Genomic DNA, 24,429 nt, shown 5'->3' with positions numbered 1-24,429 from the left:
GCCATGTGACCAGAACGCAGCGCAGTACAGTGATTGCATCAGCTGATATTGCATCGCATTGCTGTGCAGCGCATACAAGTCTCAGTGTCAGGCCTCGCTCACAGAAGGAAACGCAGAGGGCCATGTGACCAGAGCGCAGCGCAGTACAGTGATTGCATCAGCTGATATTGCATCGCATTGCTGTGCAGCGCATACAAGTCTCAGTGTCAGGCCTCACTCACAGAAGGAAACGCAGAGGGCCATGTGACCAGAACGCAGCGCAGTACAGTGATTGCATCAGCTGATATTGCATCGCATTGCTGTGCAGCGCATACAAGTCTCAGTGTCAGGCCTCACTCACAGAAGGAAACGCAGAGGGCCATGTGACCAGAACGCAGCGCAGTACAGTGATTGCATCAGCTGATATTGCAGCACATTGCTGTGCAGCGCATACAAGTCTCAGTGTCAGTCCTCACTCACAGAAGGAAACGCAGAGGGTCATGTGACCAGAGCGCAGCGCAGTACAGTGATTGCATCAGCTGATATTGCATCGCATTGCTGTGCAGCGCATACAAGTCTCAGTGTCAGGCCTCACTCACAGAAGGAAACGCAGAGAGCCATGTGACCAGAACGCAGCGCAGTACAGTGATTGCATCAGCTGATATTGCAGCGCATTGCTGTGCAGCGCATACAAGTCTCAGTGTCAGGCCTCACTCACAGAAGGAAACGCAGAGAGTCATGTGACCAGAACGCAGCGCAGTACAGTGATTGCATCAGCTGATATTGCAGCGCATTGCTGTGCAGCGCATACAAGTCTCAGTGTCAGGCCTCGCTCACAGAAGGAAACGCAGAGGGCCATGTGACCAGAACGCAGCGCAGTACAGTGATTGCATCAGCTGATATTGCAGCGCATTGCTGTGCAGCGCATACAAGTCTCAGTGTCAGGCCTCACTCACAGAAGGAAACGCAGAGAGTCATGTGACCAGAGCGCAGTGCAGTACAGTGATTGCATCAGCTGATATTGCAGCGCATTGCTGTGCAGCGCATACAAGTCTCAGTGTCAGGCCTCGCTCACAGAAGGAAACGCAGAGGGCCATGTGACCAGAGCGCAGCGCAGTACAGTGATTGCATCAGCTGATATTGCAGCGCATTGCTGTGCAGCGCATACAAGTCTCAGTGTCAGGCCTCGCTCACAGAAGGAAACGCAGAGGGCCATGTGACCAGAACGCAGCGCAGTACAGTGATTGCATCAGCTGATATTGCATCGCATTGCTGTGCAGCGCATACAAGTCTCAGTGTCAGGCCTCACTCACAGAAGGAAACGCAGAGAGCCATGTGACCAGAACGCAGCGCAGTACAGTGATTGCATCAGCTGATATTGCATCGCATTGCTGTGCAGCGCATACAAGTCTCAGTGTCAGGCCTCGCTCACAGAAGGAAACGCAGAGAGCCATGTGACCAGAACGCAGCGCAGTACAGTGATTGCATCAGCTGATATTGCATCGCATTGCTGTGCAGCGCATACAAGTCTCAGTGTCAGGCCTCGCTCACACAAGGAAACGCAGAGGGCCATGTGACCAGAACGCAGCGCAGTACAGTGATTGCATCAGCTGATATTGCAGCGCATTGCTATGCAGCGCATACAAGTCTCAGTGTCAGGCCTCACTCACAGAAGGAAACGCAGAGGGCCATGTGACCAGAACGCAGCGCAGTACAGTGATTGCATCAGCTGATATTGCAGCACATTGCTGTGCAGCGCATACAAGTCTCAGTGTCAGGCCTCACAGAAGGAAACGCAGAGGGTCATGTGACCAGAGCGCAGCGCAGTACAGTGATTGCATCAGCTGATATTGCAGCGCATTGTTGTGCAGCGCATACAAGTCTCAGTGTCAGGCCTCACTCACAGAAGGAAACGCAGAGGGCCATGTGACCAGAACGCAGCGCAGTACAGTGATTGCATCAGCTGATATTGCAGCGCATTGCTATGCAGCGCATACAAGTCTCAGTGTCAGGCCTCACTCACAGAAGGAAACGCAGAGAGCCATGTGACCAGAACGCAGCGCAGTACAGTGAGTGCATCAGCTGATATTGCATCGCATTGCTGTGCAGCGCATACAAGTCTCAGTGTCAGGCCTCGCTCACAGAAGGAAACGCAGAGGGCCATGTGACCAGAACGCAGCGCAGTACAGTGATTGCATCAGCTGATATTGCAGCGCATTGCTGTGCAGCGCATACAAGTCTCAGTGTCAGGCCTCACTCACAGAAGGAAACGCAGAGAGTCATGTGACCAGAGCGCAGCGCAGTACAGTGATTGCATCAGCTGATATTGCAGCACATTGCTGTGCAGCGCATACAAGTCTCAGTGTCAGGCCTCGCTCACAGAAGGAAACGCAGAGAGTCATGTGACCAGAACACAGCGCAGTACAGTGATTGCATCAGCTGATATTGCAGCGCATTGTTGTGCAGCGCATACAAGTCTCAGTGTCAGGCCTCACTCACAGAAGGAAACGCAGAGGGCCATGTGACCAGAACGCAGCGCAGTACAGTGATTGCATCAGCTGATATTGCATCGCATTGCTGTGCAGCGCATACAAGTCTCAGTGTCAGGCCTCGCTCACAGAAGGAAACGCAGAGAGCCATGTGACCAGAAGGCAGCGCAGTACAGTGATTGCATCAGCTGATATTGCATCGCATTGCTGTGCAGCGCATACAAGTCTCAGTGTCAGGCCTCGCTCACAGAAGGAAACGCAGAGGGCCATGTGACCAGAACGCAGCGCAGTACAGTGATTGCATCAGCTGATATTGCAGCGCATTGCTGTGCAGCGCATACAAGTCTCAGTGTCAGGCCTCGCTCACAGAAGGAAACGCAGAGGGCCATGTGACCAGAACGCAGCGCAGTACAGTGATTGGATCAGCTGATATTGCATCGCATTGCTGTGCAGCGCATACAAGTCTCAGTGTCAGGCCTCACAGAAGGAAACGCAGAGGGCCATGTGACCAGAACGCAGCGCAGTACAGTGATTGGATCAGCTGATATTGCATCGCAGTGCCGTGCAGCGCATACAAGTCTCAGTGTCAGGCCTCGCTCACAGAAGGAAACGCAGAGGGCCATGTGACCAGAACGCAGCGCAGTACAGTGATTGCATCAGCTGATATTGCAGCGCATTGCTGTGCAGCGCATACAAGTCTCAGTGTCAGGCCTCGCTCACAGAAGGAAACGCAGAGAGCCATGTGACCAGAGCGCAGCGCAGTACAGTGATTGCATCAGCTGATATTGCAGCGCATTGCTGTGCAGCGCATACAAGTCTCAGTGTCAGGCCTCGCTCACAGAAGGAAACGCAGAGAGCCATGTGACCAGAACGCAGCGCAGTACAGTGATTGCATCAGCTGATATTGCATCGCATTGCTGTGCAGCGCATACAAGTCTCAGTGTCAGGCCTCGCTCACAGAAGGAAACGCAGAGGGCCATGTGACCAGAACGCAGCGCAGTACAGTGATTGCATCAGCTGATATTGCATCGCATTGCTGTGCAGCGCATACAAGTCTCAGTGTCAGGCCTCACTCACAGAAGGAAACGCAGAGGGCCATGTGACCAGAACGCAGCGCAGTACAGTGATTGCATCAGCTGATATTGCATCGCATTGCAGTGCAGCGCATACAAGTCTCAGTGTCAGGCCTCACAGAAGGAAACGCAGAGGGCCATGTGACCAGAGCGCAGCGCAGTACAGTGATTGCATCAGCTGATATTGCATCGCATTGCCGTGCAGCGCATACAAGTCTCAGTGTCAGGCCTCACAGAAGGAAACGCAGAGGGCCATGTGACCAGAACGCAGCGCAGTACAGTGATTGGATCAGCTGATATTGCATCGCATTGCTGTGCAGCGCATACAAGTCTCAGTGTCAGGCCTCGCTCACAGAAGGAAACGCAGAGGGCCGTGTGACCAGAACGCAGCGCAGTACAGTGATTGCATCAGCTGATATTGCATCGCATTGCCGTGCAGCGCATACAAGTCTCAGTGTCAGGCCTCACAGAAGGAAACGCAGAGGGCCATGTGACCAGAACGCAGCGCAGTACAGTGATTGCATCAGCTGATATTGCATCGCATTGCTGTGCAGCGCATACAAGTCTCAGTGTCAGGCCTCGCTCACAGAAGGAAACGCAGAGGGCCATGTGACCAGAACGCAGCGCAGTACAGTGATTGCATCAGCTGATATTGCATCGCATTGCTGTGCAGCGCATACAAGTCTCAGTGTCAGGCCTCGCTCACAGAAGGAAACGCAGAGGGCCATGTGACCAGAACGCAGCGCAGTACAGTGAGTGCATCAGCTGATATTGCAGCGCATTGCTGTGCAGCGCATACAAGTCTCAGTGTCAGGCCTCACTCACAGAAGGAAACGCAGAGAGCCATGTGACCAGAACGCAGCGCAGTACAGTGAGTGCATCAGCTGATATTGCAGCGCATTGCTGTGCAGCGCATACAAGTCTCAGTGTCAGGCCTCACTCACAGAAGGAAACGCAGAGGGTCATGTGATGAGAACGCAGCGCAGTACAGTGATTGCATCAGCTGATATTGCATCGCATTGCTGTGCAGCGCATACAAGTCTCAGTGTCAGGCCTCACTCACAGAAGGAAACGCAGAGGGTCATGTGATGAGAACGCAGCGCAGTACAGTGATTGCATCAGCTGATATTGCATCGCATTGCTGTGCAGCGCATACAAGTCTCAGTGTCAGGCCTCACTCACAGAAGGAAACGCAGAGAGCCATGTGACCAGAACGCAGCGCAGTACAGTGAGTGCATCAGCTGATATTGCAGCGCATTGCTGTGCAGCGCATACAAGTCTCAGTGTCAGGCCTCACTCACAGAAGGAAACGCAGAGGGCCATGTGATGAGAACGCAGCGCAGTACAGTGATTGCATCAGCTGATATTGCATCGCATTGCTGTGCAGCGCATACAAGTCTCAGTGTCAGGCCTCACTCACAGAAGGAAACGCAGAGGGCCATGTGACCAGAACGCAGCGCAGTACAGTGATTGCATCAGCTGATATTGCATCGCATTGCTGTGCAGCGCATACAAGTCTCAGTGTCAGGCCTCACTCACAGAAGGAAACGCAGAGAGTCATGTGACCAGAACGCAGCGCAGTACAGTGATTGCATCAGCTGATATTGCATCGCATTGCTGTGCAGCGCATACAAGTCTCAGTGTCAGGCCTCACTCACAGAAGGAAACGCAGAGGGCCATGTGACCAGAGCGCAGCGCAGTACAGTGATTGCATCAGCTGATATTGCATCGCATTGCTGTGCAGCACATACAAGTCTCAGTGTCAGGCCTCGCTCACAGATGGAAACGCAGAGGGCCATGTGACCAGAGCGCAGCGCAGTACAGTGATTGCATCAGCTGATATTGCAGCGCATTGCTGTGCAGCGCATACAAGTCTCAGTGTCAGGCCTCGCTCACAGAAGGAAACGCAGAGGGCCATGTGACCAGAACGCAGCGCAGTACAGTGATTGGATCAGCTGATATTGCATCGCATTGCTGTGCAGCGCATACAAGTCTCAGTGTCAGGCCTCGCTCACAGAAGGAAACGCAGAGGGCCATGTGACCAGAACGCAGCGCAGTACAGTGATTGCATCAGCTGATATTGCATCGCATTGCTGTGCAGCGCATACAAGTCTCAGTGTCAGGCCTCACTCACAGAAGGAAACGCAGAGAGTCATGTGACCAGAACGCAGCGCAGTACAGTGATTGCATCAGCTGATATTGCAGCGCATTGCTGTGCAGCGCATACAAGTCTCAGTGTCAGTCCTCACTCACAGAAGGAAACGCAGAGGGTCATGTGACCAGAGCGCAGCGCAGTACAGTGATTGCATCAGCTGATATTGCAGCGCATTGCTGTGCAGCGCATACAAGTCTCAGTGTCAGGCCTCGCTCACAGAAGGAAACGCAGAGGGCCATGTGACCAGAACGCAGCGCAGTACAGTGATTGCATCAGCTGATATTGCATCGCATTGCTGTGCAGCGCATACAAGTCTCAGTGTCAGGCCTCGCTCACACAAGGAAACGCAGAGGGCCATGTGACCAGAACGCAGCGCAGTACAGTGATTGCATCAGCTGATATTGCAGCGCATTGCTATGCAGCGCATACAAGTCTCAGTGTCAGGCCTCACTCACAGAAGGAAACGCAGAGGGCCATGTGACCAGAACGCAGCGCAGTACAGTGATTGCATCAGCTGATATTGCAGCACATTGCTGTGCAGCGCATACAAGTCTCAGTGTCAGTCCTCACTCACAGAAGGAAACGCAGAGAGCCATGTGACCAGAACGCAGCGCAGTACAGTGATTGCATCAGCTGATATTGCAGCGCATTGCTGTGCAGCGCATACAAGTCTCAGTGTCAGTCCTCACTCACAGAAGGAAACGCAGAGGGCCATGTGACCAGAACGCAGCGCAGTACAGTGATTGCATCAGCTGATATTGCAGCGCATTGCTGTGCAGCGCATACAAGTCTCAGTGTCAGTCCTCACTCACAGAAGGAAACGCAGAGGGCCATGTGACCAGAGCGCAGCGCAGTACAGTGATTGCATCAGCTGATATTGCAGCGCATTGCTGTGCAGCGCATACAAGTCTCAGTGTCAGGCCTCGCTCACAGAAGGAAACGCAGAGGGCCATGTGACCAGAACGCAGCGCAGTACAGTGATTGCATCAGCTGATATTGCATCGCATTGCTGTGCAGCGCATACAAGTCTCAGTGTCAGGCCTCGCTCACAGAAGGAAACGCAGAGGGCCATGTGACCAGAACGCAGCGCAGTACAGTGATTGCATCAGCTGATATTGCAGCGCATTGCTGTGCAGCGCATACAAGTCTCAGTGTCAGGCCTCACTCACAGAAGGAAACGCAGAGGGCCATGTGACCAGAACGCAGCGCAGTACAGTGATTGCATCAGCTGATATTGCAGCACATTGCTGTGCAGCGCATACAAGTCTCAGTGTCAGGCCTCGCTCACAGAAGGAAACGCAGAGAGCCATGTGACCAGAACGCAGCGCAGTACAGTGAGTGCATCAGCTGATATTGCATCGCATTGCTGTGCAGCGCATACAAGTCTCAGTGTCAGGCCTCGCTCACACAAGGAAACGCAGAGGGCCATGTGACCAGAACGCAGCGCAGTACAGTGATTGCATCAGCTGATATTGCATCGCATTGCTGTGCAGCGCATACAAGTCTCAGTGTCAGGCCTCGCTCACAGAAGGAAACGCAGAGAGTCATGTGACCAGAACGCAGCGCAGTACAGTGATTGGATCAGCTGATATTGCATCGCATTGCTGTGCAGCGCATACAAGTCTCAGTGTCAGGCCTCACTCACAGAAGGAAACGCACAGAGCCATGTGACCAGAGCGCAGCGCAGTACAGTGATTGCATCAGCTGATATTGCAGCGCATTGTTGTGCAGCGCATACAAGTCTCAGTGTCAGGCCTCACTCACAGAAGGAAACGCAGAGGGCCATGTGACCAGAGCGCAGCGCAGTACAGTGATTGCATCAGCTGATATTGCATCGCATTGCTGTGCAGCGCATACAAGTCTCAGTGTCAGGCCTCGCTCACAGAAGGAAACGCAGAGAGCCATGTGACCAGAACACAGCGCAGTACAGTGATTGCATCAGCTGATATTGCATCGCATTGCTGTGCAGCGCATACAAGTCTCAGTGTCAGGCCTCGCTCACAGAAGGAAACGCAGAGGGCCATGTGACCAGAACGCAGCGCAGTACAGTGATTGCATCAGCTGATATTGCATCGCATTGCTGTGCAGCGCATACAAGTCTCAGTGTCAGGCCTCGCTCACAGAAGGAAACGCAGAGGGCCATGTGACCAGAAGGCAGCGCAGTACAGTGATTGCATCAGCTGATATTGCATCGCATTGCTGTGCAGCGCATACAAGTCTCAGTGTCAGGCCTCGCTCACAGAAGGAAACGCAGAGGGCCATGTGACCAGAACGCAGCGCAGTACAGTGATTGCATCAGCTGATATTGCATCGCATTGCTGTGCAGCGCATACAAGTCTCAGTGTCAGGCCTCGCTCACAGAAGGAAACGCAGAGAGTCATGTGACCAGAACGCAGCGCAGTACAGTGATTGCATCAGCTGATATTGCAGCACATTGCTGTGCAGCGCATACAAGTCTCAGTGTCAGGCCTCACTCACAGAAGGAAACGCAGAGGGCCATGTGACCAGAACGCAGCGCAGTACAGTGATTGCATCAGCTGATATTGCATCGCATTGCTGTGCAGCGCATACAAGTCTCAGTGTCAGGCCTCGCTCACAGAAGGAAACGCAGAGGGCCATGTGACCAGAACGCAGCGCAGTACAGTGATTGCATCAGCTGATATTGCATCGCATTGCTGTGCAGCGCATACAAGTCTCAGTGTCAGGCCTCGCTCACAGAAGGAAACGCAGAGGGCCATGTGACCAGAACGCAGCGCAGTACAGTGATTGCATCAGCTGATATTGCATCGCATTGCTGTGCAGCGCATACAAGTCTCAGTGTCAGGCCTCGCTCACAGAAGGAAACGCAGAGGGCCATGTGACCAGAACGCAGCGCAGTACAGTGATTGGATCAGCTGATATTGCATCGCAGTGCCGTGCAGCGCATACAAGTCTCAGTGTCAGGCCTCGCTCACAGAAGGAAACGCAGAGGGCCATGTGACCAGAACGCAGCGCAGTACAGTGATTGCATCAGCTGATATTGCATCGCATTGCTGTGCAGCGCATACAAGTCTCAGTGTCAGGCCTCGCTCACAGAAGGAAACGCAGAGGGCCATGTGACCAGAGCGCAGCGCAGTACAGTGATTGCATCAGCTGATATTGCAGCGCATTGCTGTGCAGCGCATACAAGTCTCAGTGTCAGGCCTCGCTCACACAAGGAAACGCAGAGGGCCATGTGACCAGAACGCAGCGCAGTACAGTGATTGCATCAGCTGATATTGCAGCGCATTGCTGTGCAGCGCATACAAGTCTCAGTGTCAGGCCTCGCTCACAGAAGGAAACGCAGAGGGCCATGTGACCAGAACGCAGCGCAGTACAGTGATTGCATCAGCTGATATTGCATCGCATTGCTGTGCAGCGCATACAAGTCTCAGTGTCAGGCCTCACTCACAGAAGGAAACGCAGAGGGCCATGTGACCAGAACGCAGCGCAGTACAGTGATTGCATCAGCTGATATTGCATCGCATTGCTGTGCAGCACATACAAGTCTCAGTGTCAGGCCTCGCTCACAGAAGGAAACGCAGAGGGCCATGTGACCAGAACGCAGCGCAGTACAGTGATTGCATCAGCTGATATTGCAGCGCATTGCTGTGCAGCGCATACAAGTCTCAGTGTCAGGCCTCACTCACAGAAGGAAACGCAGAGGGTCATGTGACCAGAACGCAGCGCAGTACAGTGATTGGATCAGCTGATATTGCATCGCATTGCTGTGCAGCGCATACAAGTCTCAGTGTCAGGCCTCACAGAAGGAAACGCAGAGAGTCATGTGACCAGAGCGCAGCGCAGTACAGTGATTGCATCAGCTGATATTGCATCGCATTGCTGTGCAGCGCATACAAGTCTCAGTGTCAGGCCTCGCTCACAGAAGGAAACGCAGAGGGCCATGTGACCAGAGCGCAGCGCAGTACAGTGATTGGATCAGCTGATATTGCATCGCATTGCTGTGCAGCGCATACAAGTCTCAGTGTCAGGCCTCACAGAAGGAAACGCAGAGAGTCATGTGACCAGAACGCAGCGCAGTACAGTGATTGCATCAGCTGATATTGCATCGCATTGCTGTGCAGCGCATACAAGTCTCAGTGTCAGGCCTCACAGAAGGAAACACAGAGAGCCATGTGATGAGAACGCAGCGCAGTACAGTGATTGCATCAGCTGATATTGCATCGCATTGCTGTGCAGCGCATACAAGTCTCAGTGTCAGGCCTCGCTCACAGAAGGAAACGCAGAGGGCCATGTGACCAGAGCGCAGCGCAGTACAGTGATTGCATCAGCTGATATTGCAGCGCATTGCTGTGCAGCGCATACAAGTCTCAGTGTCAGGCCTCACTCACAGAAGGAAACGCAGAGAGTCATGTGACCAGAACGCAGCGCAGTACAGTGAGTGCATCAGCTGATATTGCATCGCAGTGCCGTGCAGCGCATACAAGTCTCAGTGTCAGGCCTCGCTCACAGAAGGAAACGCAGAGGGCCATGTGACCAGAACGCAGCGCAGTACAGTGATTGCATCAGCTGATATTGCAGCGCATTGCTGTGCAGCGCATACAAGTCTCAGTGTCAGGCCTCGCTCACAGAAGGAAACGCAGAGAGTCATGTGACCAGAACGCAGCGCAGTACAGTGATTGCATCAGCTGATATTGCATCGCATTGCTGTGCAGCGCATACAAGTCTCAGTGTCAGGCCTCGCTCACAGAAGGAAACGCAGAGGGCCATGTGACCAGAACGCAGCGCAGTACAGTGATTGCATCAGCTGATATTGCAGCGCATTGCTGTGCAGCGCATACAAGTCTCAGTGTCAGGCCTCGCTCACAGAAGGAAACGCAGAGGGCCATGTGACCAGAGCGCAGCGCAGTACAGTGATTGCATCAGCTGATATTGCAGCGCATTGCTGTGCAGCGCATACAAGTCTCAGTGTCAGGCCTCGCTCACAGAAGGAAACGCAGAGAGCCATGTGACCAGAGCGCAGCGCAGTACAGTGATTGCATCAGCTGATATTGCATCGCATTGCTGTGCAGCGCATACAAGTCTCAGTGTCAGGCCTCGCTCACAGAAGGAAACGCAGAGGGCCATGTGACCAGAACGCAGCGCAGTACAGTGATTGCATCAGCTGATATTGCATCGCATTGCTGTGCAGCGCATACAAGTCTCAGTGTCAGGCCTCACTCACAGAAGGAAACGCAGAGGGCCATGTGACCAGAACGCAGCGCAGTACAGTGATTGCATCAGCTGATATTGCATCGCATTGCTGTGCAGCGCATACAAGTCTCAGTGTCAGGCCTCACTCACAGAAGGAAACGCAGAGGGCCATGTGACCAGAACGCAGCGCAGTACAGTGATTGCATCAGCTGATATTGCATCGCATTGCTGTGCAGCGCATACAAGTCTCAGTGTCAGGCCTCACTCACAGAAGGAAACGCAGAGGGCCATGTGACCAGAACGCAGCGCAGTACAGTGATTGCATCAGCTGATATTGCATCGCATTGCTGTGCAGCGCATACAAGTCTCAGTGTCAGGCCTCGCTCACAGAAGGAAACGCAGAGGGCCATGTGACCAGAACGCAGCGCAGTACAGTGATTGCATCAGCTGATATTGCATCGCATTGCTGTGCAGCGCATACAAGTCTCAGTGTCAGGCCTCGCTCACACAAGGAAACGCAGAGGGCCATGTGACCAGAACGCAGCGCAGTACAGTGATTGCATCAGCTGATATTGCAGCGCATTGCTGTGCAGCGCATACAAGTCTCAGTGTCAGGCCTCGCTCACAGAAGGAAACGCAGAGGGCCATGTGACCAGAACGCAGCGCAGTACAGTGATTGCATCAGCTGATATTGCAGCGCATTGCTGTGCAGCGCATACAAGTCTTAGTGTCAGGCCTCGCTCACAGAAGGAAACGCAGAGGGCCATGTGACCAGAACGCAGTGCAGTACAGTGATTGGATCAGCTGATATTGCATCGCATTGCTGTGCAGCGCATACAAGTCTCAGTGTCAGGCCTCACAGAAGGAAACGCAGAGAGCCATGTGACCAGAACGCAGCGCAGTACAGTGATTGCATCAGCTGATATTGCAGCACATTGCTGTGCAGCGCATACAAGTCTCAGTGTCAGGCCTCGCTCACAGAAGGAAACGCAGAGGGCCATGTGACCAGAGCGCAGCGCAGTACAGTGATTGCATCAGCTGATATTGCATCGCATTGCTGTGCAGCGCATACAAGTCTCAGTGTCAGGCCTCGCTCACAGAAGGAAACGCAGAGGGCCATGTGACCAGAGCGCAGCGCAGTACAGTGATTGCATCAGCTGATATTGCATCGCATTGCTGTGCAGCGCATACAAGTCTCAGTGTCAGGCCTCACAGAAGGAAACGCAGAGGGCCATGTGACCAGAACGCAGCGCAGTACAGTGATTGGATCAGCTGATATTGCATCGCAGTGCCGTGCAGCGCATACAAGTCTCAGTGTCAGGCCTCGCTCACAGAAGGAAACGCAGAGGGCCATGTGACCAGAACGCAGCGCAGTACAGTGATTGCATCAGCTGATATTGCATCGCATTGCTGTGCAGCGCATACAAGTCTCAGTGTCAGGCCTCACTCACAGAAGGAAACGCAGAGGGCCATGTGACCAGAACGCAGCGCAGTACAGTGATTGCATCAGCTGATATTGCATCGCATTGCTGTGCAGCGCATACAAGTCTCAGTGTCAGGCCTCACTCACAGAAGGAAACGCAGAGGGCCATGTGACCAGAACGCAGCGCAGTACAGTGATTGCATCAGCTGATATTGCATCGCATTGCTGTGCAGCGCATACAAGTCTCAGTGTCAGGCCTCACTCACAGAAGGAAACGCAGAGGGCCATGTGACCAGAACGCAGCGCAGTACAGTGATTGCATCAGCTGATATTGCAGCGCATTGCTGTGCAGCGCATACAAGTCTCAGTGTCAGGCCTCACTCACAGAAGGAAACGCAGAGGGCCATGTGACCAGAACGCAGCGCAGTACAGTGATTGCATCAGCTGATATTGCATCGCATTGCTGTGCAGCGCATACAAGTCTCAGTGTCAGGCCTCACTCACAGAAGGAAACGCAGAGAGTCATGTGACCAGAACGCAGCGCAGTACAGTGATTGCATCAGCTGATATTGCAGCGCATTGCTGTGCAGCGCATACAAGTCTCAGTGTCAGGCCTCGCTCACAGAAGGAAACGCAGAGGGCCATGTGACCAGAACGCAGCGCAGTACAGTGATTGCATCAGCTGATATTGCAGCGCATTGCTGTGCAGCGCATACAAGTCTCAGTGTCAGGCCTCGCTCACAGAAGGAAACGCAGAGGGCCATGTGACCAGAGCGCAGCGCAGTACAGTGATTGCATCAGCTGATATTGCATCGCAGTGCCGTGCAGCGCATACAAGTCTCAGTGTCAGGCCTCGCTCACAGAAGGAAACGCAGAGGGCCATGTGACCAGAACGCAGCGCAGTACAGTGATTGCATCAGCTGATATTGCAGCGCATTGCTGTGCAGCGCATACAAGTCTCAGTGTCAGGCCTCGCTCACAGAAGGAAACGCAGAGGGCCATGTGACCAGAACGCAGCGCAGTACAGTGATTGCATCAGCTGATATTGCAGCGCATTGCTGTGCAGCGCATACAAGTCTCAGTGTCAGGCCTCGCTCACAGAAGGAAACGCAGAGGGCCATGTGACCAGAGCGCAGCGCAGTACAGTGATTGCATCAGCTGATATTGCATCGCAGTGCCGTGCAGCGCATACAAGTCTCAGTGTCAGGCCTCACTCACAAAAGGAAACGCAGAGGGCCATGTGACCAGAACGCAGCGCAGTACAGTGATTGCATCAGCTGATATTGCAGCGCATTGCTGTGCAGCGCATACAAGTCTCAGTGTCAGGCCTCACTCACAGAAGGAAACGCAGAGGGCCATGTGACCAGAACGCAGCGCAGTACAGTGATTGCATCAGCTGATATTGCATCGCATTGCTGTGCAGCGCATACAAGTCTCAGTGTCAGGCCTCGCTCACAGAAGGAAACGCAGAGGGCCATGTGACCAGAGCGCAGCGCAGTACAGTGATTGCATCAGCTGATATTGCAGCGCATTGCTGTGCAGCGCATACAAGTCTCAGTGTCAGGCCTCGCTCACAGAAGGAAACGCAGAGGGCCATGTGACCAGAATGCAGCGCAGTACAGTGATTGCATCAGCTGATATTGCAGCGCATTGCTGTGCAGCACATACAAGTCTCAGTGTCAGGCCTCACTCACAGAAGGAAACGCAGAGAGTCATGTGACCAGAGCGCAGCGCAGTACAGTGATTGCATCAGCTGATATTGCAGCGCATTGCTGTGCAGCGCATACAAGTCTCAGTGTCAGGCCTCGCTCACAGAAGGAAACGCAGAGGGCCATGTGACCAGAACGCAGCGCAGTACAGTGATTGCATCAGCTGATATTGCAGCGCATTGCTGTGCAGCGCATACAAGTCTCAGTGTCAGGCCTCGCTCACAGAAGGAAACGCAGAGGGCCATGTGACCAGAGCGCAGCGCAGTACAGTGATTGGATCAGCTGATATTGCATCGCATTGCTGTGCAGCGCATACAAGTCTCAGTGTCAGGCCTCGCTCACAGAAGGAAACGCAGAGGGCCATGTGACCAGAGCGCAGCGCAGTACAGTGATTGCATCAGCTGATATTGCATCGCATTGCTGTGCAGCGCATACAAGTCTCAGTGTCAGGCCTCACAGAAGGAAACGCAGAGAGTCATGTGACCAGAACGCAGTGCAGTACAGTGATTGCATCAGCTGATATTGCATCGCATTGCTGTGCAGCGCATACAAGTCTCAGTGTCAGGCCTCGCTCACAGAAGGAAACGCAGAGAGTCATGTGACCAGAACGCAGCGCAGTACAGTGATTGCATCAGCTGATATTGCATCGCATTGCTGTGCAGCGCATACAAGTCTCAGTGTCAGGCCTCACAGAAGGAAACGCAGAGAGTCATGTGACCAGAACGCAGCGCAGTACAGTGATTGCATCAGCTGATATTGCATCGCATTGCTGTGCAGCGCATACAAGTCTCAGTGTCAGGCCTCACAGAAGGAAACGCAGAGGGCCATGTGACCAGAACACAGCGCAGTACAGTGATTGCATCAGCTGATATTGCATCGCATTGCTGTGCAGCGCATACAAGTCTCAGTGTCAGGCCTCACTCACAGAAGGAAACGCAGAGAGTCATGTGACCAGAGCGCAGCGCAGTACAGTGATTGCATCAGCTGATATTGCAGCGCATTGCTGTGCAGCGCATACAAGTCTCAGTGTCAGGCCTCGCTCACAGAAGGAAACGCAGAGGGCCATGTGACCAGAACGCAGCGCAGTACAGTGATTGCATCAGCTGATATTGCAGCGCATTGCTATGCAGCGCATACAAGTCTCAGTGTCAGGCCTCACAGAAGGAAACGCAGAGGGCCATGTGACCAGAACGCAGCGCAGTACAGTGATTGCATCAGCTGATATTGCATCGCATTGCTGTGCAGCGCATACAAGTCTCAGTGTCAGGCCTCACAGAAGGAAACGCAGAGGGCCATGTGACCAGAACGCAGCGCAGTACAGTGATTGGATCAGCTGATATTGCATCGCATTGCCGTGCAGCGCATACAAGTCTCAGTGTCAGGCCTCACAGAAGGAAACGCAGAGGGCCATGTGACCAGAACGCAGCGCAGTACAGTGATTGGATCAGCTGATATTGCATCGCATTGCTGTGCAGCGCATACAAGTCTCAGTGTCAGGCCTCACTCACAGAAGGAAACGCAGAGGGTCATGTGACCAGAACGCAGCGCAGTACAGTGATTGCATCAGCTGATATTGCAGCGCATTGCTGTGCAGCGCATACAAGTCTCAGTGTCAGGCCTCACTCACAGAAGGAAACGCAGAGGGCCATGTGACCAGAACGCAGCGCAGTACAGTGATTGCATCAGCTGATATTGCAGCGCATTGCTATGCAGCGCATACAAGTCTCAGTGTCAGGCCTCACTCACAGAAGGAAACGCAGAGGGCCATGTGACCAGAACGCAGCGCAGTACAGTGATTGCATCAGCTGATATTGCATCGCATTGCTGTGCAGCGCATACAAGTCTCAGTGTCAGGCCTCGCTCACAGAAGGAAACGCAGAGAGTCATGTGACCAGAGCGCAGCGCAGTACAGTGATTGCATCAGCTGATATTGCATCGCATTGCTGTGCAGCGCATACAAGTCTCAGTGTCAGGCCTCGCTCACAGAAGGAAACGCAGAGGGCCATGTGACCAGAACGCAGCGCAGTACAGTGATTGCATCAGCTGATATTGCATCGCATTGCTGTGCAGCGCATACAAGTCTCAGTGTCAGGCCTCGCTCACAGAAGGAAACGCAGAGGGTCATGTGACCAGAACGCAGCGCAGTACAGTGATTGCATCAGCTGATATTGCAGCACATTGCTGTGCAGCGCATACAAGTCTCAGTGTCAGGCCTCGCTCACAGAAGGAAACGCAGAGGGTCATGTGACCAGAACGCAGCGCAGTACAGTGATTGCATCAGCTGATATTGCATCGCATTGCTGTGCAGCGCATACAAGTCTCAGTGTCAGGCCTCACAGAAGGAAACGCAGAGGGCCATGTGACCAGAACGCAGCGCAGTACAGTGATTGCATCAGCTGATATTGCATCGCATTGCTGTGCAGCGCATACAAGTCTCAGTGTCAGGCCTCGCTCACAGAAGGAAACGCAGAGAGCCATGTGACCAGAACGCAGCGCAGTACAGTGATTGCATCAGCTGATATTGCATCGCATTGCTGTGCAGCGCATACAAGTCTCAGTGTCAGGCCTCGCTCACAGAAGGAAACGCAGAGGGTCATGTGACCAGAACGCAGCGCAGTACAGTGATTGCATCAGCTGATATTGCAGCACATTGCTGTGCAGCGCATACAAGTCTCAGTGTCAGGCCTCGCTCACAGAAGGAAACGCAGAGGGTCATGTGACCAGAACGCAGCGCAGTACAGTGATTGCATCAGCTGATATTGCATCGCATTGCTGTGCAGCGCATACAAGTCTCAGTGTCAGGCCTCACAGAAGGAAACGCAGAGGGCCATGTGACCAGAACGCAGCGCAGTACAGTGATTGCATCAGCTGATATTGCATCGCATTGCTGTGCAGCGCATACAAGTCTCAGTGTCAGGCCTCGCTCACAGAAGGAAACGCAGAGAGTCATGTGACCAGAACACAGCGCAGTACAGTGATTGCATCAGCTGATCTTGCATCGCATTGCTGTGCAGCGCATACAAGTCTCAGTGTCAGGCCTCACTCACAGAAGGAAACGCAGAGAGTCATGTGACCAGAACGCAGCGCAGTACAGTGATTGCATCAGCTGATATTGCAGCGCATTGCCGTGCAGCGCATACAAGTCTCAGTGTCAGGCCTCGCTCACAGAAGGAAACGCAGAGGGCCATGTGACCAGAACGCAGCGCAGTACAGTGATTGCATCAGCTGATATTGCATCGCATTGCAGTGCAGCGCATACAAGTCTCAGTGTCAGGCCTCGCTCACAGAAGGAAACGCAGAGGGCCATGTGACCAGAGCGCAGCGCAGTACAGTGATTGCATCAGCTGATATTGCATCGCATTGCTGTGCAGCGCATACAAGTCTCAGTGTCAGGCCTCGCTCACAGAAGGAAACGCAGAGGGCCATGTGACCAGAGCGCAGCGCAGTACAGTGATTGCATCAGCTGATATTGCATCGCATTGCTGTGCAGCGCATACAAGTCTCAGTGTCAGGCCTCACTCACAGAAGGAAACGCAGAGGGCCATGTGACCAGAGCGCAGCGCAGTACAGTGATTGCATCAGCTGATATTGCATCGCATTGCTGTGCAGCGCATACAAGTCTCAGTGTCAGGCCTCACTCACAGAAGGAAACGCAGAGAGTCATGTGACCAGAGCGCAGTGCAGTACAGTGATTGGATCAGCTGATATTGCATCGCATTGCTGTGCAGCGCATACAAGTCTCAGTGTCAGGCCTCTTGCACTTTACACGCAATTCCGATTTTCTACACAATCCGATTTTTTTTATTCCAATTAAAAAAAGCGCAGCAGCATGAAGATTTTTTTTTTAATCGGAATCAAAAATCGTGTCATATAAAAAAATCAGAATCATGCAAAATCGTAATGTGAAATTTCGGGGGAAATTGTAATTAACCCTTTCTGGACCAGCACCCTCTGCCCCCTTAAGGACCAGAGGGTGCTGGTCCAGCAAACCGCCGCTTCCCGACGAATCGCTGCAAGTTACCGTCGCTCCCGCCGGACACGCCGCTCTGTCCCCGCCGCAGGCTGCTTTCTCTGCCGTCGCTATGACGGCAGAGCACTGTGCGCCGGTCAGGAGCTGCTTTCATTGGCTCCTGGCCCCGTCACTCAATGTAAGCCAATGGGAACGGCTCCTGCTCGGCGCACAGCGCTCTGCCGTTATAGAGGCGGCAGGGCAGCACATTGCGGCGGGGGCAGAGCGGGGCGAGAGCGGCGGGGACGGGCTGGGGCGCGCGGTCAATGGGACGTAGAGCTTACGTCTGGTCAGAACCACAGCGCCCCCTGCCCGCCATAGATTCGTACTCGCTCGGTCCGCAGGTAGTTAATTTTGTCTGTAATTGTAATCATTTGTAGTTTCTCGTACATTTTCACATCATTTTTGCGTAATTTTGTGCTGACTTTAGCGGTTAATAGCAAAAGCCCCCATTTTGCCACCAGGGGGTACAAGTGAAAAAAAATTTTTTCTTAAAAAGACCTTATAGTTTTTGAAAAAATCAATTTTAAAAATCTAAAGGATAATGTTTTTTAAACCGTAATTTTTCTGAGTTTGAAAACATATTTTTCTTAGCATTTTTAAAATCGATTTTCTCAGAAACTATAAAGTATTTTTGAAAAATTATTTTTTTGAATTGTACCCACTGTTTTCCTCCACAAAATATGTAGCAGCTTTGGTGACAATACCTTGTATGGGGACTTTGCAATTCACTGCTAAAGTCGGCACAAAATTCTGTGAAAATTTATGTGAAATTAGAAATGATTATAAAAAATCAATTGAATTTACAAATTGTAATTACACAGAGGCGTATTTGCAAAAATGTACGCGACATTTCGCATCATCGTAATTTGCTGATGAGTATCGTCACTAGTTTGTGCTGATTGCGCACCGAACTTGTCACCGGCAATACGTATAGTGTGAATGAGGCCTCGGGCCGCTATATCAACGCAAATTCTGCCTGCGATTTTCCACACAAATCTGTGCTCTGCGACTTTTTTTTGTGTGATTTTGTGGGGAGTTTTGTGCGCGTTTGCATGCGAATTTTCAGACTACGATATTTCTGTGCATTTTCCCTGCATACCATTGACGCTAGTTACATATAAATGTATCTAATTAACTTCAAAGTCACTTGTGATTTTTCGCACAAAATGCAGTTTTTCTGCGATGCCACAGACTGTGAAACACACACGAAAAAGCAGCACAAAAGTAAAACACGGGAAGAAAACGCAAAATGCAGAAATAAAACTGTAAAAGCGGAGAAAAATGTGATGTCATTGAAATACATTAGACGTGCGATTTCACAAAAACACAAACATCTGCGTAGAATTTGCATGTAAGGGAGGATCATTAGCATATCGCTGGCATGTTTCTGCCATTGTCATGGAAATCTATTTGTAGCTTTCTGTAAAGTCCTTTTGTTTTAAAAACCATTTATTATTACCGTATGTGTTCTTTGTAAATCTTAGTACATTAAAGGACAACTTAAAGTGAACCAGAGACGAAGCACCCTCCTGTATTTACCATATATATCATCCTTCACTGCTCAGCCTGCTTGTTATCAGCTCTGATAAAATCCCAGACTGGGCATTCAGTCTGGCTTTTGCTCAGGAATCATTATAGCTGAGTCATTATAACAAAGCCAGACTGAATGCTCAGTGGGGGATTGTATCAGGGCTGATAACAAGCAGGCTGAGCAGTGAAGGATGAAACAGAGAGCAGGGTAGGTGTTTTCTCTAATGTTTACAATGATATATATGGTAACATACATGAGGGTGCTTTGTCTCTAGTTCACTTTAAGTGGGAGGGATATGGAGGCTGCCATATTTATTTCCTTTTAAGCAATGCAGATTGCCTGGCGGCCCTGCTGATCCTGTGTCTCTAATACTTTTAGCCACAGCCCCTGAACAAGCATGCAGATCACGTGCTCTGACTGAAGTCAGACTGGATTAGCGGTTTCCGGTCTGTGATTCAGACACTACAGCAGCCAAAGAGGCCAGCAGGACTGCCAGTCAACTGGTATTGTTTAAGAGGAAATACATTTGGCAGCCTCCATATACGTCTCACTACAGTTTTAAGTACTACCTAAAAATTCTAATGACTTCTCCACTTCTGCACAGGACCTTGACTAATGTTAATCTTGTCTTCTGTGTGTGCAGACTGCAGGCATTGGAAAACTTTGCATGTATTTCTTGTGCTTTCATGTTTTGTCTGGTTGGGAATTGTAGAGACGTGCGAGACGGAGGTGATGGTGGCAAACATTGGGGATTAGACCTGTAGAGAGGGGCTCCATTTACTTTCTGAGGCTGATATCTCGCCTGGCCCGCCTATAAGAGGATCCAGGCCTTGGCTAATGTGGGCCGCGCCGGTCATTCTGATTTATCCGAGCGCAGCTCTGCTGAATGCAGCGAGAAATTCCTGCGGCGTAATCCGGCGGATTATCCCGAGACGCAGATTTTCGTGTAATGAAAGTGTCATGTTACGGATTTCCGAACCTCGGCTTATACTGGCGGCAGAAACGCTTTCATTTACTGCAGAAGGTTTATTTCTGGAGAGCCGCGCGGGGGGAGGGGTTACAGAGCACACGCTCTGAATACAACGACTAATTATTCCAGCGAGGGAGATACGGTGAGGGAATATTGCACGGATTACCGTGTCTGCTCCTCGCAGGTGTAATAAATGTCTCACATGTATGAGGACTTCGCTCTGATGTCCATCTGCCCGACATGCAGCAAACAAGTCCTTTCATTTGTCAGTTTTGGGGTTTTTTCTTACGCTTGGTACACACAATACAACTGTCTGGCAGATTTACATGCCAGAGCGATTATTTCCCACACGTCCGATCTGATTTCCGATCAATTTCCAGACCGATTTTCTATAGAAGTAAACAGAAAAATCTGTTGGAAAATTGGTCAGAAATCAGATCGGACATGTTGGAAATAATCCAGGTAAATCTGCCAGACAATTGTATTGTGTGTACCTAGCCTAAACCTATCTCTATGGACATGGCGTTGTACAATTGTGAGCAGAGAAACACTGGAGGTACCCAGACGGTAAAATGATTAATAACCGTGTAATCAGGAGTGTAAGCAAGACGTTATGAATCAGGGTGATACCATTTATCAGGAGTGTAATAAGTTATCTCGTACAAGACCGGCTGTATAGCCATACAATTTATACTGTACAATTTGTCTGGCACAATTAAAAAGGCAGCAGATGTTTCGTGAGCAAGCATCCCCTTCTTCAGGTGTTTACATAAAATCATGCTGGCTGTATGTGAGGAGCGCTGACATGTTTCGCATACAGTGGTTTCCTTGCTCATCAGTAGCAGAGATATAAGTATTCCAATATTTTATTGTAGTGGTCTCCTAGGTGAGCGACCAAACTTATGTGCCCATACACTGTACAATTTTTTCATTTTTTGTTCACTCAGAAAAATTTGATCAGTTATTCTGTTTGGTCGAATAGTTTTTAAAATTCATTTCCAGGTCCCATACACTAACGTTCAATTCGAGAAAAACGATGGAATATTAAGAAAAAGTTATTTATCTAATACTATCGTCTTATACAACCTGCCATACAATATACAATATCACATCCACCCAGATTTTTCCAATATGTCCGATAAGATTTTTATTGAAAAAAAATTAATAATCGTTCGTTTTTTTTCTAGATTAAAAAAAAAAAAAGATTCTTTTCGATTTTTATTTTATTCGATCGTTTTGGTGAAATAAAGTGGAAAATCAAACGTTTTAATTGTACTATGTATGGGCAACATTACACAGACATTCTTTTTGGTCTCCTCGGCTATAGGCAGGCGTACTACAGCGGTGGCGAATGCGGTAAACCGATCGTGTCATCACCTCTCTAACTCTGTCCCAGAAGGGGTCTTATTCCTGCAACCTGAAGCGGTAGCGCAACATTTTCATTTGCATAAACATGCAGTGTCACAATTGCGCATAATGGCAATCGATGGGGTCCCGGATACTTGGAGGGGCTCGGATAGGGACAAGGCCTTACTTAAAAAGGAGGCCTTTTGGATCAGGAAACTGAATACTTTTGGAGTGGGTGGTTTAAACCGCGAATATGATCTTAGTTTTTGTATCTAGTGACATCAGAACCTCCTGAGTAAATCACGTTTTCATATGTTTATTTTATGCTCTTCTTCCAGATTTTGCTTTTAATGTCCACCCTCAGCGAACCAGGTAGGAGAACAACACTGCTTTTTGTATTCTTGATGCGACGTTTTTGTCGCACTTAAAATATACTTAAATTCATTGTCTATGCGAATTATTGACTGCATTAGAATTTTTGCACACACTGACATCTTGTGGCTTAATCTTGAACTTTTCATTTTTTACTGCAGGGTGCAACTTTAATGTCGCACCGACCTTTAGTGAGCCATCTTGTGGCCACTTTTGGTAATACTGCAACCTGATCACTCCAATGACCATAATGTGTTGACTACTTCCGGGTTGACCTGGAAGTTGTCAGAGCACTGCCTGCACAGCTGTGAGTGGCTGGCTGGAGGAGGGACAGGAGGAGAAAGTGTTTCCCTTTTTTGGAAGTGATCATCCATCCATCCCAGCTTGGGGGTGTGGTGTACAAGCTAATTCAGGTATTACACTTTTTTTCAGTGTGCATGAAACATGAGCATATTTGCATATTACCATTGAAGTTCCCTCTCAGGTCCGCTCTGGGGCCCCTCCCATACAGGAAGGGGGTATTTAAAGGTGTTTGTCTTGTCACAATTTTTATGGCTTTGAGCAGTTTGATAAAGGTGTAAACCGAAACAGCAGTCTGTCACTGCTGCCACTTTGGTGCTATTAAAAGAGCTTTGATACAAGACAGCGGTGCCGGTCCTTTCTGTTTTATCTGCAACCTGAAGCTAGGCGTCCATGGTTATAGCGGCTTCCATAATTGTCACCCCGGAAAGAGGGACTGTAGCTCTGTTACATTACATCGCTAACCATTAACCATACAATGTCGTTTCTGATCATTGTTCTGATCGATCGGAAATGGTCGGTTGTGCCCGCTATTGGGCGAAAACATGGTAACCAATCCAATCAGATTGATGTTGTTGATCAGAAAAGCGTTTAGTCGTCTGGGGGATTGTATCGTTAATGGCCATGTTGTTTGGCTGAGATGCTTCATGGAAAAGATTTCTGCCTAATTTCCCGATCAGAGATTGATCATGTTCCTGAATATCACAGACTATAGAGAGCGGAGAGATCACCTGATCCACCATCACCAGATCCCCAATAAGCCAATCACACGAGATTCAGCCAATCCTGGACTGGATGTAAAAACTGTCTCCTTTACACAACAGCAGACTGTCTCCCGGGTCATATTGGAACATGGTGGGGGTGTCTGAAAGGTTAGTATATTAGCAGGGGAATCATTGCATCGTTGTGGAGGCACCACTGTGAGATTTTTCCATTTTAATAAACTTCTGAATGTTCTGCATTCATTTTATAAATTACACTAATTCACACGCCTCTCAGTAACTCTCCCTACAATCTGATGTGACCCAGCTTTCAGCCTGATAAAGCAAATTGGAAAAATAGGAAGTATATGGAACAATCGATTAACTCACTGCAATCGTTTTTTTTAATCAAATGTGATCATTAAATCAAGGCAGCTGGAAATTATGGATCAAATCTATTGTTTTAATGAATATAAATTGTTCCTGTGAAACATTTTGCAGTTGTAGTATCAATGATGTTGCATTAAAATCTACAGGTGTGTGGCCAGGATAAGATGTCTTTAGATCCCCTGACAGATGCTCTGAACTGTCCCAACACACAGAGCCACTTTCCTGCACTGCTTATCATCAGCCTGATAACAGCTCTCCCGCTCCACATTCATATGATGTCATCTAGGGGGAGGGACTGTGTGTGCAGCCAACCTGCAGGTCCTGCATCCACTTCAGGCTGGGAAAGGGGGCGGGAACTACAAGCAGCTGCACTCTGTCAATCACAACACCGGTCTCTGGGTGGAGTTCTCGAACTCTGAGTCATAAGGAACTGCCCCCACTTTCTAGATACTCCACTCCCATCATGCTTTGCAGTGTGACACCATGCAGCGAATTCAGCAGCCAGGTCCGGATCTACATCACAGGAGCCTAGATGTGATGCCCAGATGTCCTGGCACCCTAGACTCCGCCCTCCATGAACCTACAAACCCCACCGCGAGTGTGCTGCCTGTCACTTCTCCCTTACTTCCCTTGCCCATCATAGGTAGCTACAGGTGTCCCTTAGTCTTAGGTAGCCAAAGGTACCCTCAGTATTATGTAGCTAGAGGTGCTCCTGAGTGAGCTGTCTCTCCATCATCAGGGGCCTGTAGGCACGTGCCTACACTGCCTTATGGTAAATCAGGCCCTGTCAGCTGCTGTGTATCACC

At 50.6% G+C, this 24,429-nt stretch overlaps 1 protein-coding gene across 3 annotated transcripts in view; it reads right to left on the bottom strand.

The window, feature by feature from the left end:
- DIAPH2 (diaphanous related formin 2) overlaps nucleotides 1–24,429 on the bottom strand; it is a 1,596,586-nt gene that overhangs the window by 1,352,241 nt on the left and 219,916 nt on the right. The window lies entirely within an intron of this gene.

Source organism: Hyperolius riggenbachi, chromosome 8 (genome assembly GCF_040937935.1).
Source record: "Hyperolius riggenbachi isolate aHypRig1 chromosome 8, aHypRig1.pri, whole genome shotgun sequence".
Taxonomy (NCBI): domain Eukaryota; kingdom Metazoa; phylum Chordata; class Amphibia; order Anura; family Hyperoliidae; genus Hyperolius; species Hyperolius riggenbachi.
Note: the sequence above shows the minus strand (reverse complement) of the source record. Positions and strands in the feature narration are given on the sequence as shown.